The sequence below is a fragment of the Pelodiscus sinensis genome, chromosome 2, assembly GCF_049634645.1.
Source record: "Pelodiscus sinensis isolate JC-2024 chromosome 2, ASM4963464v1, whole genome shotgun sequence".
Taxonomy (NCBI): Eukaryota; Metazoa; Chordata; order Testudines; family Trionychidae; genus Pelodiscus; species Pelodiscus sinensis.
Window position 1 is genome coordinate 26,176 of NC_134712.1, and position 14,802 is coordinate 40,977.

The 14,802-nt window shown below is 66.4% G+C and overlaps 1 protein-coding gene across 2 annotated transcripts in view; it reads left to right on the top strand.

Moving 5' to 3' along the window:
- NRBP2 (nuclear receptor binding protein 2) overlaps positions 1-14,802 on the top strand; it is a 68,227-nt gene that overhangs the window by 26,169 nt on the left and 27,256 nt on the right. The window lies entirely within an intron of this gene.

Consider the following 14,802-nt stretch of genomic DNA (forward strand, 5'->3'; position numbering starts at 1 on the left):
CGCTCTTCGGTGTCCGCCCTCCTGCTTTAGGTGTGTCTTTGGGCCATCAAGTGCCATTGTTCCACAGGGCTTCACTACTCAGCCTGTCCATAGCAATGCTTAACCACATTCAGAGAAATATTCAGCTTCCACACAGATTACAGATCTACACACACAGACATTATATACTCACATAAATAGTGTACACAGGATGAGAAAACAACAAGCTCCCATTCAATACCCCATATGGCTCCCTCTTGTACCAATTTCTGGGGCCAACACCCCCACCTAGGGGTGCAGCAGCGATCTGGCTGCTTCCCTCCAATTCGGTAATGTGACAGCTTCTTGCCCAAATACTCCGATGCTCCCGCTCAGGGATAAGCCCTCTTGCGCAAGAGGGCCAGTGTAGACAGCCAAGTTAATTTCTTGCGCAACAAAGCCCGATGGCTAAAATGGCCATTGGAGCTTTCTTGTGCAAGAAAGCGTCTACACTGGCACGGATGCTTTTGTGCAAAAGCAAATCTTTTGCACAAAGGCACATGCCAGTATAGACGCTCTCTTGCGGAAATACTTTTAATGGAAAAACTTTTCCATGAAAAGTATCTGCGCAAACTCATGCCAGTCTAGACACAGCCATACAGAATGGAAAGCGACTGTCTGAGAAGGAGTACGGCAGAAAGGGATCTAGGGTTTATAGTGGACCACAAGCAGAATATGAGTCAGCAGTGTGATGCTGTTGCAAAAAAAGCAAACATGATTCTGGGCTGCATTAACAGGTGTGTTGTGAGCAAGATACGAGAAGTCATTCTTCCGCTCTACTCTGTGCTGGTTAGGCCTCAGTTGCACTATTGTGTCCAGTTCTGGGCACCGCATTTCAAGAAAGATGTGGAGAAATTGGAGAGGGTCCAGAGAAGAGCAACGAGAATGATTAAAGGTCTAGAGAACATGACCTATGAGGGAAGGCTGAAAGAACTGGGTGTGTTTAGTTTAGAAAAGAAAAGATTGAGGGGGAACATGATAGCAGTTTTCAGATATCTAAAAGGGTGTCATAAGGAGGAGGGAGAAAACTTGTTCATCTTGGCCTCTGAGGATAGAACAAGAAGCAATGGGCTTAAACTGCAGCAAGGGAGGTTTAGGTTGGACATTAGGAAAAAGTTCCTAACTGTCAGGGTAGTCAGACACTGGAATAAATTGCCCAGGGAGGTTGTGGAATCCCCATCTCTGGAGATATTGAAGAGCAGGTTAGATAAATGTCTGTCAGGGATGGTCTAGACAGTATTTGGTCCTGCCATGGGGGCAGCGGACTGGACTCGATGACCTCTCAAGGTCCCTTCCAGTCCTAGTATTCTATGATTCTATCCTCAGACTGACTGGGCACATGTCACCTCAGCACGGGATGCAAAAATAAAATGTATAGACAGCATAAATGACTGCTTCTTGAAGCAGTTTGTCATGAAACCCACATGGGGGGAGAGAATTCTTGGTGTAATCCGAAACAGATCAAAGGATCTGGTCCGAGAGGTGATTATAGTTTAACAACTTGAAGCTTTAATGTAATTAAATGTAACATCTCTGGGCTGTGGAGGAATGCCCAAGAAATCCACTGCCGTAGCATTAACTTCAGAAAAGGAGAATGACACACAAAGGAGGAAGCTAGTTACATGGCAATGGAAAGGAAGAGTCCTAATGCTTAAAAACTGCATAGAGAGTATTTAAAATACGATAATAGATGCTCAAACGAAATGTGCAACCCCATATCAAACAGTAAGGGGACGTCAACACAGCAACATTATTTCAAACTAACTTCGTCCGCATCGGCACAGCAGGCAATTATTTTGAAATGTTGAAATATGTCAAGCTGGAGGGCATAAAAGGGGGGTTCCGCAGGGATCTGTTTTGGGACCGGTTCTGTTCAATATCTTCAGCAACGATTTATATCAGTGGGGTGCACCCTTTCTTTCAACTGCGAAAAAAATTGTGTCATGATCCCCAAGATAATTTGAGCAGCGTGGTGCAGCACCTAGATCCGGCCACCGGGCCTGGCCATTGGCGGCCCCGCAGTGCCGTGTGGCGCTTAGATCCGGGCGCTGGGCCTGGCCATTGGTGGCCCCGCAGTGCCGTGTGGCGCTTAGATCCGGGCGCTGGGCCTGGCCGTTGGTGGCCCCGCAGTGCCGTGTGGAACTTAGATCCGGGCGCTGGGCCTGGCCATTGGCGGCCCCGCAGTGCCATGTGGCGCTTAGATCCGGGTGCTGGGCCTGGCCATTGGCGGCCCCGCAGTGCCGTGTGGCGCTTAGATCCGGGCGCTGGGCCTGGCTGTTGGTGGCCCCGCAGTGCCGTGTGGCGCTTAGATCCGGGCGCTGGGCCTGGCCGTTGGTGGCCCCGCAGTGCCGTGTGGAACTTAGATCCGGGCGCTGGGCCTGGCCATTGGTGGCCCCGCAGTGCTGGGTGGCGCTTAGATCCGGCCGCCGGGCGCTGGGCCTGGCCATTGGTGGCCCCGCAGTGCTGGGTGGCGCTTAGATCCGGCCGCCGGGCGCTGGGCCTGGCCGTTGGTGGCCCCGCAGTGCCGTGTGGCACTTAGATCCGGCCTCCGGGTGCTGGGCCTGGCCGTTGGTGGCCCCGCAGTGCCGTGTGGCGCTTAGATCCGGCCGCCGGGCGCTGGGCCTGGCCGTTGGTGGCCCCGCAGTGCCGTGTGGCACTTAGATCCGGCCTCCGGGTGCTGGGCCTGGCCATTGGTGGCCCCGCAGTGATGGGTGGCGCTTAGATCCGGCCGCCGGGCGCTGGGCCTGGCCATTGGTGGCCCCGCAGTGCCGTGTGGCACTTAGATCCGGGCACTGGGCCTGGCCATTGGCGGCCCCGCAGTGCTGGGTGGCGCTTAGATCCGGGAGCTGGGCCTGGCCATTGGCGGCCCCGCAGTGCTGGGCGGCGCTTAGATCCGGGCACTGGGCCTGGCCGTTGGTGGCCCCGCAGTGCCGTGTGGCACTTAGATCCGGCCTCCGGGCGCTGGGCCTGGCCGTTGGTGGCCCCGCAGTGCCGTGTGGCACTTAGATCCGGCCTCCGGGTGCTGAGCCTGGCCGTTGGTGGCCCCGCAGTGCCGTGTGGCGCTTAGATCCGGCCGCCGGGCGCTGGGCCTGGCCATTGGTGGCCCCGCAGTGCCGGGTGGCACTTAGATCCGGCCTCCGGGTGCTGGGCCTGGCCGTTAGTGGCCCCGCAGTGCCGGGTGGCACTTAGATCCGGCCTCCGGGTGCTGGGCCTGGCTGTTGGTGGCCCCGCAGTGCCGTGTGGCACTTAGATCCGGCCTCCGGGTGCTGGGCCTGGCCATTGGTGGCCCCGCAGTGCTGGGTGGCGCTTAGATCCGGCCTCCGGGCGCTGGGCCTGGCCGTTGGTGGCCCCGCAGTGCCGTGTGGCGCTTAGATCCGGCCTCCGGGTGCTGGGCCTGGCCGTTGGTGGCCCCGCAGTGCCGTGTGGCGCTTAGATCCGGCCTCCGGGCGCTGGGCCTGGCCGTTGGTGGCCCCGCAGTGCTGGGTGGCACTTAGATCCGGCCTCCGGGCGCTGGGCCTGGCCGTTGGTGGCCCCGCAGTGCCGGGTGGCACTTAGATCCGGCCTCCGGGCGCTGGGCCTGGCCGTTGGTGGCCCCGCAGTGCCGTGTGGCACTTAGATCCGGCCGCCGGGCGCTGGGCCTGGCCATTGGTGGCCCCGCAGTGCCGTGTGGCGCTTAGATCTGGCCTCCGGGTGCTGGGCCTGGCCGTTAGTGGCCCCGCAGTGCTGGGTGGCACTTAGATCCGGCCTCCGGGCGCTGGGCCTGGCCGTTGGTGGCCCCGCAGTGCCGTGTGGCGCTTAGATCCGGGCACTGGGCCTGGCCATTGGTGGCCCCGCAGTGCCGTGTGGCACTTAGATCCGGCCGCCGGGCGCTGGGCCTGGCCATTGGTGGCCCCGCAGTGCCGTGTGGCGCTTAGATCTGGCCTCCGGGTGCTGGGCCTGGCCGTTAGTGGCCCCGCAGTGCCGTGTGGCACTTAGATCCGGATGCTGGGCCTGGCCGTTGGTGGCCCCGCAGTGCCGTGTGGCGCTTAGATCCGGCCTCCGGGTGCTGGGCCTGGCCATTAGTGGCCCCGCAGTGCTGGGTGGCGCTTAGATCCGGCCTCCGGGCGCTGGGCCTGGCCGTTAGTGGCCCCGCAGTGCCGTGTGGCACTTAGATCCGGCCTCCGGGTGCTGGGCCTGGCCGTTGGTGGCCCCGCAGTGCTGGGTGGCGCTTAGATCCGGCCTCCGGGCGCTGGGCCTGGCCGTTAGTGGCCCCGCAGTGCCGTGTGGCACTTAGATCCGGCCTCCGGGTGCTGGGCCTGGCCGTTGGTGGCCCCGCAGTGCCGTGTGGCGCTTAGATCCGGCCTCCGGGCGCTGGGCCTGGCCGTTAGTGGCCCCGCAGTGCCGTGTGGCACTTAGATCCGGCCTCCGGGTGCTGGGCCTGGCCGTTGGTGGCCCCGCAGTGCTGGGTGGCGCTTAGATCCGGCCTCCGGCTGCTGGGCCTGGCCGTTGGTGGCCCCGCAGTGCTGGGTGGCACTTAGATCCGGCCTCCGGGCGCTGGGCCTGGCCATTGGTGGCCCCGCAGTGCCGTGTGGCACTTAGATCCGGCCTCCGGGTGCTGGGCCTGGCCATTGGTGGCCCCGCAGTGCCGTGTGGCGCTTAGATCCGGCCTCCGGGTGCTGGGCCTGGCCATTGGTGGCCCCGCAGTGCCGGGTGGCACTTAGATCCGGCCTCCGGGTGCTGGGCCTGGCCATTGGTGGCCCCGCAGTGCCGTGTGGCGCTTAGATCCGGCCTCAGGGTGCTGTGCCTGGCCATTGGTGGCCCCGCAGTGCTGGGTGGCGCTTAGATCCGGCCTCCGGGTGCTGGGCCTGGCCATTGGTGGCCCCGCAGTGCCGTGTGGCGCTTAGATCCGGCCTCCGGGTGCTGGGCCTGGCCGTTGGTGGCCCCGCAGTGCTGGGTGGCGCTTAGATCCGGCCTCCGGGTGCTGGGCCTGGCCGTTGGTGGCCCCGCAGTGCCGTGTGGCGCTTAGATCCGGCCTCCGGGTGCTGAGCCTGGCCGTTGGTGGCCCCGCAGTGCCGTGTGGCACTTAGATCCGGCCTCCGGGTGCTGAGCCTGGCCATTGGTGGCCCCGCAGTGCTGGGTGGCGCTTAGATCCGGCCTCCGGGTGCTGGGCCTGGCCGTTAGTGGCCCCGCAGTGCTGGGTGGCGCTTAGATCCGGCCTCCGGGTGCTGGGCCTGGCCGTTAGTGGCCCCGCAGTGCCGGGTGGCACTTAGATCCGGCCTCCGGGTGCTGGGCCTGGCCGTTAGTGGCCCCGCAGTGCCGTGTGGCACTTAGATCCGGCCTCCGGGTGCTGGGCCTGGCCGTTGGTGGCCCCGCAGTGCTGGGTGGCGCTTAGATCCGGCCTCCGGCTGCTGGGCCTGGCCGTTGGTGGCCCCGCAGTGCTGGGTGGCACTTAGATCCGGCCTCCGGGCGCTGGGCCTGGCCATTGGTGGCCCCGCAGTGCCGTGTGGCACTTAGATCCGGCCTCCGGGTGCTGGGCCTGGCCATTGGTGGCCCCGCAGTGCCGTGTGGCGCTTAGATCCGGCCTCAGGGTGCTGTGCCTGGCCATTGGTGGCCCCGCAGTGCCGTGTGGCGCTTAGATCCGGCCTCCGGGTGCTGGGCCTGGCCATTGGTGGCCCCGCAGTGCCGGGTGGCACTTAGATCCGGCCTCCGGGTGCTGGGCCTGGCCATTGGTGGCCCCGCAGTGCCGTGTGGCGCTTAGATCCGGCCTCAGGGTGCTGTGCCTGGCCATTTGTGGCCCCGCAGTGCCGTGTGGCGCTTAGATCCGGCCGCCGGGCGCTGGGCCTGGCCATTGGTGGCCCCGCAGTGCCGTGTGGCACTTAGATCCGGCCTCCGGGTGCTGGGCCTGGCCATTGGTGGCCCCGCAGTGCCGTGTGGCGCTTAGATCCGGCCTCCGGGTGCTGGGCCTGGCCATTGGTGGCCCCGCAGTGCCGTGTGGCGCTTAGATCCGGCCTCCGGGTGCTGAGCCTGGCCGTTGGTGGCCCCGCAGTGCCGTGTGGCACTTAGATCCGGCCTCCGGGTGCTGGGCCTGGCCGTTGGTGGCCCCGCAGTGCCGTGTGGCGCTTAGATCCGGCCTCCGGGCGCTGGGCCTGGCCGTTGGTGGCCCCGCAGTGCTGGGTGGCACTTAGATCCGGCCTCCGGGCGCTGGGCCTGGCCGTTGGTGGCCCCGCAGTGCCGGGTGGCACTTAGATCCGGCCTCCGGGCGCTGGGCCTGGCCGTTGGTGGCCCCGCAGTGCCGTGTGGCACTTAGATCCGGCCGCCGGGCGCTGGGCCTGGCCATTGGTGGCCCCGCAGTGCCGTGTGGCGCTTAGATCTGGCCTCCGGGTGCTGGGCCTGGCCGTTAGTGGCCCCGCAGTGCTGGGTGGCACTTAGATCCGGCCTCCGGGCGCTGGGCCTGGCCGTTGGTGGCCCCGCAGTGCCGTGTGGCGCTTAGATCCGGGCACTGGGCCTGGCCATTGGTGGCCCCGCAGTGCCGTGTGGCACTTAGATCCGGCCGCCGGGCGCTGGGCCTGGCCATTGGTGGCCCCGCAGTGCCGTGTGGCGCTTAGATCTGGCCTCCGGGTGCTGGGCCTGGCCGTTAGTGGCCCCGCAGTGCCGTGTGGCACTTAGATCCGGATGCTGGGCCTGGCCGTTGGTGGCCCCGCAGTGCCGTGTGGCGCTTAGATCCGGCCTCCGGGTGCTGGGCCTGGCCATTAGTGGCCCCGCAGTGCTGGGTGGCGCTTAGATCCGGCCTCCGGGCGCTGGGCCTGGCCGTTAGTGGCCCCGCAGTGCCGTGTGGCACTTAGATCCGGCCTCCGGGTGCTGGGCCTGGCCGTTGGTGGCCCCGCAGTGCTGGGTGGCGCTTAGATCCGGCCTCCGGGCGCTGGGCCTGGCCGTTAGTGGCCCCGCAGTGCCGTGTGGCACTTAGATCCGGCCTCCGGGTGCTGGGCCTGGCCGTTGGTGGCCCCGCAGTGCCGTGTGGCGCTTAGATCCGGCCTCCGGGCGCTGGGCCTGGCCGTTAGTGGCCCCGCAGTGCCGTGTGGCACTTAGATCCGGCCTCCGGGTGCTGGGCCTGGCCGTTAGTGGCCCCGCAGTGCCGTGTGGCGCTTAGATCCGGCCTCCGGGTGCTGAGCCTGGCCATTGGTGGCCCCGCAGTGCCGTGTGGCACTTAGATCCGGCCTCCGGGTGCTGGGCCTGGCCGTTGGTGGCCCCGCAGTGCTGGGTGGCGCTTAGATCCGGCCTCCGGCTGCTGGGCCTGGCCGTTGGTGGCCCCGCAGTGCTGGGTGGCACTTAGATCCGGCCTCCGGGCGCTGGGCCTGGCCATTGGTGGCCCCGCAGTGCCGTGTGGCACTTAGATCCGGCCTCCGGGTGCTGGGCCTGGCCATTGGTGGCCCCGCAGTGCCGTGTGGCGCTTAGATCCGGCCTCCGGGTGCTGGGCCTGGCCATTGGTGGCCCCGCAGTGCCGGGTGGCACTTAGATCCGGCCTCCGGGTGCTGGGCCTGGCCATTGGTGGCCCCGCAGTGCCGTGTGGCGCTTAGATCCGGCCTCAGGGTGCTGTGCCTGGCCATTGGTGGCCCCGCAGTGCTGGGTGGCGCTTAGATCCGGCCTCCGGGTGCTGGGCCTGGCCATTGGTGGCCCCGCAGTGCCGTGTGGCGCTTAGATCCGGCCTCCGGGTGCTGGGCCTGGCCGTTGGTGGCCCCGCAGTGCTGGGTGGCGCTTAGATCCGGCCTCCGGGTGCTGGGCCTGGCCGTTGGTGGCCCCGCAGTGCCGTGTGGCGCTTAGATCCGGCCTCCGGGTGCTGAGCCTGGCCGTTGGTGGCCCCGCAGTGCCGTGTGGCACTTAGATCCGGCCTCCGGGTGCTGAGCCTGGCCATTGGTGGCCCCGCAGTGCTGGGTGGCGCTTAGATCCGGCCTCCGGGTGCTGGGCCTGGCCGTTAGTGGCCCCGCAGTGCTGGGTGGCGCTTAGATCCGGCCTCCGGGTGCTGGGCCTGGCCGTTAGTGGCCCCGCAGTGCCGGGTGGCACTTAGATCCGGCCTCCGGGTGCTGGGCCTGGCCGTTAGTGGCCCCGCAGTGCCGTGTGGCACTTAGATCCGGCCTCCGGGTGCTGGGCCTGGCCGTTGGTGGCCCCGCAGTGCTGGGTGGCGCTTAGATCCGGCCTCCGGCTGCTGGGCCTGGCCGTTGGTGGCCCCGCAGTGCTGGGTGGCACTTAGATCCGGCCTCCGGGCGCTGGGCCTGGCCATTGGTGGCCCCGCAGTGCCGTGTGGCACTTAGATCCGGCCTCCGGGTGCTGGGCCTGGCCATTGGTGGCCCCGCAGTGCCGTGTGGCGCTTAGATCCGGCCTCAGGGTGCTGTGCCTGGCCATTGGTGGCCCCGCAGTGCCGTGTGGCGCTTAGATCCGGCCTCCGGGTGCTGGGCCTGGCCATTGGTGGCCCCGCAGTGCCGGGTGGCACTTAGATCCGGCCTCCGGGTGCTGGGCCTGGCCATTGGTGGCCCCGCAGTGCCGTGTGGCGCTTAGATCCGGCCTCAGGGTGCTGTGCCTGGCCATTTGTGGCCCCGCAGTGCCGTGTGGCGCTTAGATCCGGCCGCCGGGCGCTGGGCCTGGCCATTGGTGGCCCCGCAGTGCCGTGTGGCACTTAGATCCGGCCTCCGGGTGCTGGGCCTGGCCATTGGTGGCCCCGCAGTGCCGTGTGGCGCTTAGATCCGGCCTCCGGGTGCTGGGCCTGGCCATTGGTGGCCCCGCAGTGCCGTGTGGCGCTTAGATCCGGCCTCCGGGTGCTGAGCCTGGCCGTTGGTGGCCCCGCAGTGCCGTGTGGCACTTAGATCCGGCCTCCGGGTGCTGAGCCTGGCCATTGGTGGCCCCGCAGTGCCGTGTGGCACTTAGATCCGGCCTCCGGGTGCTGGGCCTGGCCGTTAGTGGCCCCGCAGTGCTGGGTGGCGCTTAGATCCGGCCTCCGGGTGCTGGGCCTGGCCGTTAGTGGCCCCGCAGTGCCGTGTGGCACTTAGATCCGGCCGCCGGGCGCTGGGCCTGGCCATTGGTGGCCCCGCAGTGCCGTGTGGCGCTTAGATCCGGCCTCCGGGTGCTGAGCCTGGCCGTTGGTGGCCCCGCAGTGCCGTGTGGCACTTAGATCCGGCCTCCGGGTGCTGGGCCTGGCCATTGGTGGCCCCGCAGTGCCGTGTGGCGCTTAGATCCGGCCTCCGGGTGCTGGGCCTGGCCATTGGTGGCCCCGCAGTGCCGGGTGGCACTTAGATCCGGCCTCCGGGTGCTGGGCCTGGCCATTGGTGGCCCCGCAGTGCCGTGTGGCGCTTAGATCCGGCCTCAGGGTGCTGTGCCTGGCCATTGGTGGCCCCGCAGTGCTGGGTGGCGCTTAGATCCGGCCTCCGGGTGCTGGGCCTGGCCATTGGTGGCCCCGCAGTGCCGTGTGGCGCTTAGATCCGGCCTCCGGGTGCTGGGCCTGGCCGTTGGTGGCCCCGCAGTGCTGGGTGGCGCTTAGATCCGGCCTCCGGGTGCTGGGCCTGGCCGTTGGTGGCCCCGCAGTGCCGTGTGGCGCTTAGATCCGGCCTCCGGGTGCTGAGCCTGGCCGTTGGTGGCCCCGCAGTGCCGTGTGGCACTTAGATCCGGCCTCCGGGTGCTGAGCCTGGCCATTGGTGGCCCCGCAGTGCTGGGTGGCGCTTAGATCCGGCCTCCGGGTGCTGGGCCTGGCCGTTAGTGGCCCCGCAGTGCTGGGTGGCGCTTAGATCCGGCCTCCGGGTGCTGGGCCTGGCCGTTAGTGGCCCCGCAGTGCCGGGTGGCACTTAGATCCGGCCTCCGGGTGCTGGGCCTGGCCGTTAGTGGCCCCGCAGTGCCGTGTGGCACTTAGATCCGGCCTCCGGGTGCTGGGCCTGGCCGTTGGTGGCCCCGCAGTGCTGGGTGGCGCTTAGATCCGGCCTCCGGCTGCTGGGCCTGGCCGTTGGTGGCCCCGCAGTGCTGGGTGGCACTTAGATCCGGCCTCCGGGCGCTGGGCCTGGCCATTGGTGGCCCCGCAGTGCCGTGTGGCACTTAGATCCGGCCTCCGGGTGCTGGGCCTGGCCATTGGTGGCCCCGCAGTGCCGTGTGGCGCTTAGATCCGGCCTCAGGGTGCTGTGCCTGGCCATTGGTGGCCCCGCAGTGCCGTGTGGCGCTTAGATCCGGCCTCCGGGTGCTGGGCCTGGCCATTGGTGGCCCCGCAGTGCCGGGTGGCACTTAGATCCGGCCTCCGGGTGCTGGGCCTGGCCATTGGTGGCCCCGCAGTGCCGTGTGGCGCTTAGATCCGGCCTCAGGGTGCTGTGCCTGGCCATTTGTGGCCCCGCAGTGCCGTGTGGCGCTTAGATCCGGCCGCCGGGCGCTGGGCCTGGCCATTGGTGGCCCCGCAGTGCCGTGTGGCACTTAGATCCGGCCTCCGGGTGCTGGGCCTGGCCATTGGTGGCCCCGCAGTGCCGTGTGGCGCTTAGATCCGGCCTCCGGGTGCTGGGCCTGGCCATTGGTGGCCCCGCAGTGCCGTGTGGCGCTTAGATCCGGCCTCCGGGTGCTGAGCCTGGCCGTTGGTGGCCCCGCAGTGCCGTGTGGCACTTAGATCCGGCCTCCGGGTGCTGAGCCTGGCCATTGGTGGCCCCGCAGTGCCGTGTGGCACTTAGATCCGGCCTCCGGGTGCTGGGCCTGGCCGTTAGTGGCCCCGCAGTGCTGGGTGGCGCTTAGATCCGGCCTCCGGGTGCTGGGCCTGGCCGTTAGTGGCCCCGCAGTGCCGTGTGGCACTTAGATCCGGCCGCCGGGCGCTGGGCCTGGCCATTGGTGGCCCCGCAGTGCCGTGTGGCGCTTAGATCCGGCCTCCGGGTGCTGAGCCTGGCCGTTGGTGGCCCCGCAGTGCCGTGTGGCACTTAGATCCGGCCTCCGGGTGCTGAGCCTGGCCATTGGTGGCCCCGCAGTGCTGGGTGGCGCTTAGATCCGGCCTCCGGGTGCTGGGCCTGGCCGTTAGTGGCCCCGCAGTGCTGGGTGGCGCTTAGATCCGGCCTCCGGGTGCTGGGCCTGGCCGTTAGTGGCCCCGCAGTGCCGGGTGGCACTTAGATCCGGCCTCCGGGTGCTGGGCCTGGCCGTTAGTGGCCCCGCAGTGCCGTGTGGCACTTAGATCCGGCCTCCGGGTGCTGGGCCTGGCCGTTGGTGGCCCCGCAGTGCTGGGTGGCGCTTAGATCCGGCCTCCGGCTGCTGGGCCTGGCCGTTGGTGGCCCCGCAGTGCTGGGTGGCACTTAGATCCGGCCTCCGGGCGCTGGGCCTGGCCATTGGTGGCCCCGCAGTGCCGTGTGGCACTTAGATCCGGCCTCCGGGTGCTGGGCCTGGCCATTGGTGGCCCCGCAGTGCCGTGTGGCGCTTAGATCCGGCCTCAGGGTGCTGTGCCTGGCCATTGGTGGCCCCGCAGTGCCGTGTGGCGCTTAGATCCGGCCTCCGGGTGCTGGGCCTGGCCATTGGTGGCCCCGCAGTGCCGGGTGGCACTTAGATCCGGCCTCCGGGTGCTGGGCCTGGCCATTGGTGGCCCCGCAGTGCCGTGTGGCGCTTAGATCCGGCCTCAGGGTGCTGTGCCTGGCCATTTGTGGCCCCGCAGTGCCGTGTGGCGCTTAGATCCGGCCGCCGGGCGCTGGGCCTGGCCATTGGTGGCCCCGCAGTGCCGTGTGGCACTTAGATCCGGCCTCCGGGTGCTGGGCCTGGCCATTGGTGGCCCCGCAGTGCCGTGTGGCGCTTAGATCCGGCCTCCGGGTGCTGGGCCTGGCCATTGGTGGCCCCGCAGTGCCGTGTGGCGCTTAGATCCGGCCTCCGGGTGCTGAGCCTGGCCGTTGGTGGCCCCGCAGTGCCGTGTGGCACTTAGATCCGGCCTCCGGGTGCTGAGCCTGGCCATTGGTGGCCCCGCAGTGCCGTGTGGCACTTAGATCCGGCCTCCGGGTGCTGGGCCTGGCCGTTAGTGGCCCCGCAGTGCTGGGTGGCGCTTAGATCCGGCCTCCGGGTGCTGGGCCTGGCCGTTAGTGGCCCCGCAGTGCCGGGTGGCACTTAGATCCGGCCTCCGGGTGCTGGGCCTGGCCGTTAGTGGCCCCGCAGTGCCGTGTGGCACTTAGATCCGGCCTCCGGGTGCTGGGCCTGGCCGTTGGTGGCCCCGCAGTGCCGTGTGGCACTTAGATCCGGCCTCCGGGCGCTGGGCCTGGCCATTGGTGGCCCCGCAGTGCTGGGTGGCGCTTAGATCCGGCCTCCGGGTGCTGGGCCTGGCCATTGGTGGCCCCGCAGTGCCGTGTGGCACTTAGATCCGGCCTCCGGGTGCTGGGCCTGGCCATTGGTGGCCCCGCAGTGCCGTGTGGCGCTTAGATCCGGCCTCCGGGTGCTGAGCCTGGCCGTTGGTGGCCCCGCAGTGCCGTGTGGCACTTAGATCCGGCCTCCGGGTGCTGAGCCTGGCCATTGGTGGCCCCGCAGTGCCGTGTGGCACTTAGATCCGGCCTCCGGGTGCTGGGCCTGGCCGTTAGTGGCCCCGCAGTGCTGGGTGGCGCTTAGATCCGGCCTCCGGGTGCTGGGCCTGGCCGTTAGTGGCCCCGCAGTGCCGGGTGGCACTTAGATCCGGCCTCCGGGTGCTGGGCCTGGCCGTTAGTGGCCCCGCAGTGCCGTGTGGCACTTAGATCCGGCCTCCGGGTGCTGGGCCTGGCCGTTGGTGGCCCCGCAGTGCTGGGTGGCGCTTAGATCCGGCCTCCGGGTGCTGGGCCTGGCCATTGGTGGCCCCGCAGTGCCATGTGGCGCTTAGATCCGGCCTCCGGGTGCTGGGCCTGGCCATTGGTGGCCCCGCAGTGCCGTGTGGCACTTAGATCCGGCCTCCGGGCGCTGGTACTGGCCATTGGTGGCCCCGCAGTGCCGTGTGGCGCTTAGATCCGGCCTCCGGGCGCTGGGCCTGGCCATTGGTGGCCCCGCAGTGCTGGGTGGCGCTTAGATCTGGCCTCCGGGCGCTGGTACTGGCCATTGGTGGCACGGCGCTTAGATCTGTCCGCTGGGGGTTGGGTGTGGCCATTGGTGGCCCCCAGGAAGACATCTGCGACCCTCTTGGGCGGGTCACGACGTAGCGGTTGCACACCACTGATTTAGATGATGGCATAGAGAGTAAGTTTGCAGATGCTCCCAAGCTGGGAGGGGTGGCGAGTGCTCTGGAGGACAGAGTCATCCTTCAAAATGATCTGGACAAACTGGAGCAATGGTCTGAGGTCAATAGGATGAAGTTGAATAAGGACAAATGCAAAGTGCTCCACTTAGGAAGGAACAATCAGTTTCACACACACAGAACGGGAAGTGACTGGCTAGGAAGGAGCATGGCGGAAAGGGATCTAGGGGTCAGAGTGGACCACAAGCTAAATATGAGTCAACAGTGTGACGCTGTTGCAAAAATGATTCTGGGCTGCATGAACAGCAGTGCTGTGAGCAAGACACACGAAGTCATTCTTCAAGAAGGATGTGGGGAGACTGGAGAGGGTCCAGAGAAGAGCAACAAGAACGATGAAAGGTCGAGAGAACACGAGCTAGGAGGGGAGGCTGAAGGAATTGGGCTTGTTTGGTTCAGAAAGGAGAAGACTGAGAGGGGACATGAGAGCGGTTTTCAAGTAGCTAAAAGGGAGTCCCATGGAGGAGGGAGACAAATTGTTCCCCTTGGCCTCTGAGGACAGGACAAGAAGCAATGGGCTTAAATTACAGCAAGGGAGGTTCAGGCTGGACATTAGGAAAAAGTTCCTGCCTGTCAGGGGGTCAAATGCTGGGATCAATTGCCCAGGGAGGTTGTGGAATCCCCGTCACTGGAGATAGTTAAAAGCGAGTTAGCCAGACACCTGCCGGGGATAGTCCAGCTGGTGCTGGGGCCTGCCGGGGTAGGGAACCGGACTCAATGATCGTTTGCAGTCCGTTCCGGTTCTAGTGTTCTATGGTACTATGACTTCTTATTCCGACTCTTTAGCCTGGTTGTCTGAGGAGCAAGGGAAGTGGGGGGGAGAGTGCTTGATTTTGAAAGAAGCGCTGTGTGGATGCTCCTGACGTAGCTCAATTTGTGTCACTTATTTCGAGTTCAGCCCTGCTGTGTAGACGCACCCTAAGAGACCCAGCGAATGCTACCGTGGCTAAACAGCAGAGTAAGAGGCAGTTAGAGGCAAAACGGCATCCTTTAAAGTTGGAAGTCGAATGCTTGCAAGGAGAATAGAAAGGAGCCTAAACTCTGTCAAGACAAGTGTAAAAGTCAAGTCAAGTAGGCCAAGAAAGAGGCTGAAGAGGCGTGGGAGGGCTGGCTGCAGGGGCTGTGAGAGGGGGCAGAGAGCTGGCCAGGGGAGGCGGGAATGGGGCTGCTGGAGCCCACGCCCCGCAACCAGCACCTCAGGGCACTGTTTTGAGTGTCGGAAGGCTCGGCCGCGGGGGAGGAGCTGGGTGGCAGCCAGCCAGGCGGGCGTGCCGGGCAGAAGGCAAAGGGAGGAGTGGGAGGCTGATCTGTCCCCAGGGACAGCCCGGCTGCTGGTCTCACCCAGCGCAGCCCCCCACATGATGGCCTGGCTCCCTCGGACATCTGTTGGGGTTTTCTGGGCTGGAGCCCTGTGACTGCGGCTGGCTCTGCCCGGGGACTGGCATGGGGACCCCACCCCAGACGGCTGGGTATCCGCGGGGCGACAATCCAGGACAGAGCAGCACCTCTGCTGGTGTCATGCGCTCCCAGCTTTCCCCCAGGGCGTCCTCTGTCCCCCAGGTGCCTTGGACCCACCGCGC